The sequence below is a fragment of the Euprymna scolopes genome, chromosome 14 (genome assembly GCF_053919585.1).
Source record: "Euprymna scolopes isolate OS-2025 chromosome 14, ASM5391958v1, whole genome shotgun sequence".
Classification (NCBI taxonomy): domain Eukaryota; kingdom Metazoa; phylum Mollusca; class Cephalopoda; order Sepiida; family Sepiolidae; genus Euprymna; species Euprymna scolopes.
The window spans coordinates 139,344,826-139,349,498 of NC_136495.1; the positions used below are offsets into that span (position 1 = coordinate 139,344,826).

General features: G+C 36.7%; 1 pseudogene; it reads right to left on the reverse strand.

The window, feature by feature from the left end:
- Nucleotides 1–2,749: 2,749 nt before the first annotated feature.
- Nucleotides 2,750–2,878, reverse strand: LOC145293571 (U2 spliceosomal RNA; annotated as a pseudogene).
- Between the last annotated feature and the right edge of the window lie 1,795 nt (nt 2,879–4,673).

Below are 4,673 nucleotides of genomic sequence, written 5' to 3' on the forward strand. Positions count from 1 at the left end.
TTCCGTATCTGTTGTCAGCAGAAAATCTCATTAATTTACCGTCGTGTGTGGGAACACTTATGTTGATGGTCGTTTCTGTTCAAATTCTTAAGAGGCAAAATCAATGTGTATCCACACCACGATCGGTGTCCAAAAAGGTCCCCAAACTCAGCTACACTACTCAATCGCAGAGCACTTAAAGATGTTGAATATATAACTGTTCGCTTACAATCTGCTCTCATATTTAATATGAAGAGCTCAACTTGAAATGTTTAGCGAGTATTTTAGTTGTTTATGTTCCGTTTTGTTTATTTCTAACCTTACATGTTTGACATGTATAACACACTCTTTAGATCTATCTCTGTTCTACGTTGAAAGTAAGGAATATTTATTGTCTTAATATATCATTTTTTTTATTTAACGTCTACAACATTGTTTTGCATCGACTTGATCGTAGAACACAGTATAAACTTTACAGGTATTAGAAGCATTTAGTCTTACTATTTTGTTTTTACAATTAAATATTTTAGGATATGAAATCATGCCGTTATATTATTACACCAGATGGGTTACCCGGCATTGCTCGGGACCGTATGAACAATGATAAAATTGAAGTTCTTTTTAAATATACCTTTTATTCTTTGGATAGAAGAATATTTAATGCCCATGTATCACTTGGTATTTCGAGCAAAAAAAATACTTTACCTGCCCTAAGACGGGTATTATATATGCATGAAATAATTCTGCCTTCCGTAGGATAAGTAATTTACAGCACGTATATGAAATAATTTTACCATTAGCGAGGACGTGTAATGTACACACCATAATCAAAATAATTTGACTTACCTTCAGACGGGAAATTTAAATACATATATGAAACAACATACTCTTGACAGGTGTTTTACAACATATATGAAATAATTTCTCTTCCAACAAATGCAACCGAGGTTTTTAAAAAAATGTAGTCGTTTTTAAATATATATCATTATGATTTCCAAATTAATACATTAATACATTGTCTTGGTTGGATTAGTCAACTCTTACTTCACCATAAATATCAACATTATTGCGTTTATTTCCTTACTCATTAACGGCAGTATAATTTTAAGAAAAAAATATGTCATCTTTGGAAAATGTCGCAGCAGGATTTTCAAATTGATACATAAACACACTGATACGGTTAATGATTAGACAACCCAGGCTTCATTATAAAATTCAACATCACTGTGTTTCATATTCTTTCTCCACTACCGACAACAGATTTTTGGAAAAAAGTCGTCATTGAAAATTTAGAAAATATTAATGACCCCCAACAGAAACTTGCCCAGTTCACCTTCACATAAGATATTTCTAGCGGCTTGCTGCCTTGTATAGAGCGATTCACTAATAATTTACTCGTAGCTTCAAGCTCTGTCTGAAGCGATTATTATAACACTTTTTCAGTGGCTTGATATCTTGTCTGGAGCGATTTCAATGAGACATTTCAAGGGGGCTCCTGCCTTGTTTGGAGCGATTTTAATGAACGCTTTCAAGTGGTTTCATGGTGTGTGCAGAATAATTTCAAGAAACAACTTTCAAGTAGTTTCATACTTTGTCCGGAGCGATTAAAACACACATTTCAAAGAACTTCATGCCTTGTTAGGCGCGATTTAAAAAAAATCAAGTGGCTTCTTACCTTGTCACTAGCGATTTACATATAAACTTCCAAGTGGTTCATGCTTTGTCTATAGCGATTCCCATGAAATATTTCAAAGTCTTCATGTCTTGTTTAAAGCTATTCCCATACAAAAAATCTAGTGGGTTTATGCCTTGTATTGTTTTATTCAAGAAACCGTTATGTAAAGGAGACACATATGCTACAAATATTATTTGACATGAGATCAATCTGATAGACATTATAATAATAAATATCAGAAACATATCAAATAAGAATATTATTTAAAAATGCAGAAAAAAATAAATAAAAAATAAAATAAAATGACGCTTATCTAAAATTATAATGCAAACGATTAATCGACATAAAAGGGCAGAAACCAATTTGGGACGATTAGATGTTTGGGTCCGGACAATGTTATTATTATGATTTAAGTTTAATCGATATAGCATATAGCTGCCTCCTTATCGATCAATTACAGAATAACTCTACTGCATTGACAATATGAAGTTATAGCCATGATTAAAATTCATAGTCATCACACAATCGTTTTAGAAAACTAAAATAAATACCTCAAATTATATGAGCAGTAAATATATTAATATATATATATATATATATATATACTTATAAATATATATATATATATTAAACTTTATAGTTATATGTATATGAATATATGTATTTATATATATAATTTATATATATATATATATATATATATATATGTATATATATATATATATATATATATATATATATATATATATATATATATAATTAACACATGATTAGAGTGTGAAATAAAAGAGTAACAATTCGTTAGACTAGGTCGTATAGAACAAGGCCGATAGTCATTATTCGCGCACTCTCGTGTTATGAATGAATGCGTGAATGTAGGATTGACATGAAAGATAAACTAAATTTACCGAAAAATGGGCTGAAATGACTTAAATAAATCAAAAGTAAATTACTTTGAATGACTTTAATGAACTTATGGGTGAATTGAATGACCTTAAGAATGTTTGAATGTTTAAAAAATAATTGGAATCCTTCAAAAACAACTTGAATGATCTGACGAATGACTTGAATAACTTTGAGACTGACTGGGTGTAAAGTGGGTGATCATTTTACATTAAATAAATAAGGAAAAGTGATCCCCACAAGTTTACACAAACATAAGTACAGCATATAGTAAGAACAGGTACTACACTTTGATCTTGGCCAAAAGGCTAAGAAAAAGAATGTATTTGCTCCCCCATCGAGCAAATAAGGCACCAGTCCGATTTTTAATGTCAGGAGTGAAGGGGAAATGGGGACCAACTTCCCGGAGAGTAAGGGAGCTGGATAGTGACAATTGGTATGAAGGGTTGCCACTACATTGACCAATGTCCTATATGTGAGGCTGCCCCCACATATAGTCTTTGCTTGCAGTATCTGCCGGAACAAATACTACACTTTCAGATATTAAATCCTTTATTCATGTTAAAAATACAGTGAACATCAACAATGAACAAAATACTTAGGCACATGACCAACTCAATAGGGGCGATTGTGGGGGTCGTTGATCATCCTTGTCATTCCAGAACTAAACAAAATCAAAAGTTTCTCCTAGCTGGTATCTTCTTTCACCATTAAACCGCATTCACCATTTAATTATGGGGGACGGCCTACTTTACTCTCAATTTTTAAAACATTTTTTATTGGCGTGTAAAAACAAAAAAAGATAATAGAATGGTACAATAATTCATTTGTGTCGAGGGCGGGGGAAGAAAAAAAACAAAAGGTGATTAGTAGGACCCTACCAACCCGGCTAGTTGATGGGCTGCCCGTTCAACTAGGTTTGTAAAAAGAACATTGCTTCTGCGGCTCAGTCTCTAAGTGGGGATACCCTCTAGATACAGGTGAATTGAGAAAAGAACATTTTGTTGGTAAGGAATGAGGATTAGTTTTATGTCTTTCTCTCCAAGGTGGGTGAAATTTAGAGGAAGGGGGTAAAACAAAAACTGCTAGTAGGAGAGGGTGGGGATCTTGGAGGCTTCCAAATCGGGAAGGGATGTTACATACATTCAGCTTGCTGAGAGGCAAATTGTTTAACTTTACTTTACGGAACTCCACGTTCCACACCTAGGTGGGGAACACGTAATAAAATTTGGCCCCTTTCGTACGCATTGACTTTCTACATGTATCCATCTTCTGTCAAATGCCGCGCGATACAGCCTTCTCTCACATCTGATCTTCCCCGTAGTTGGTGTTTAAAGAAAGCGATCAAATCCTGATCAGAAAAAAGATAACAGCCCGGCAACCTTGCAGACGTGACGTCCAAATCACAATTCTCGCCTCGGTCAGGATCGTAACGTAGACCATTTGTCTTTCCCAATCCCACGGCGACCTGACGTTGTCCACGACATTGGATACGGTAATTGGGCGAAGATGCTCAGGATCGATGCGAGCCGTCACTTCGCTGATATACGACCAGTACTGGCGGAGTTCGCGGCAATCGAAGAAAGCGTGATCAGCTGTTTCTACGGCCGTTTTTTCCAGAACGGCGACAATCAGGCGACTCTAAAAACCCGGAACTGCATTGTATGTTGTTGAGTGGAAGTGCCTTTCGGGCCAATCGCCAGGCCAGAGTGAACTCCGAATTGTTCAGATGACTCGATTCTGGCGCCCAGCTCCACGCGGAATGGATCTCACTCTCGTATCAACCCAAACATGCGCATAGCGGGTCGTTGGCGGTCCCCTTCACTAGATCCCTGTGGAGTTCCCTACGGGTAGCAGTCACAAGGTCGCTGGAGCTTGGTAGTCGGCACTCTTTCATGTAGGCAGATTCACCCCGCGGCCTGCGACGGCTCTTGATAGAAGTGTCGAGAACGAGGTCGGGGAAGGCGGTGATAACCATGGGGTGCCACGGTTGGTCATCTTCCATATAGTGGCTCAAGAAGGTCAGCCTCTCAGCGCCTCGATGGCACTTCAAGTTCGGCATTCACAAGCCTCCCTCACACGGAAGTTGAATACAGGCCTGTCTGATCGAAGTGTC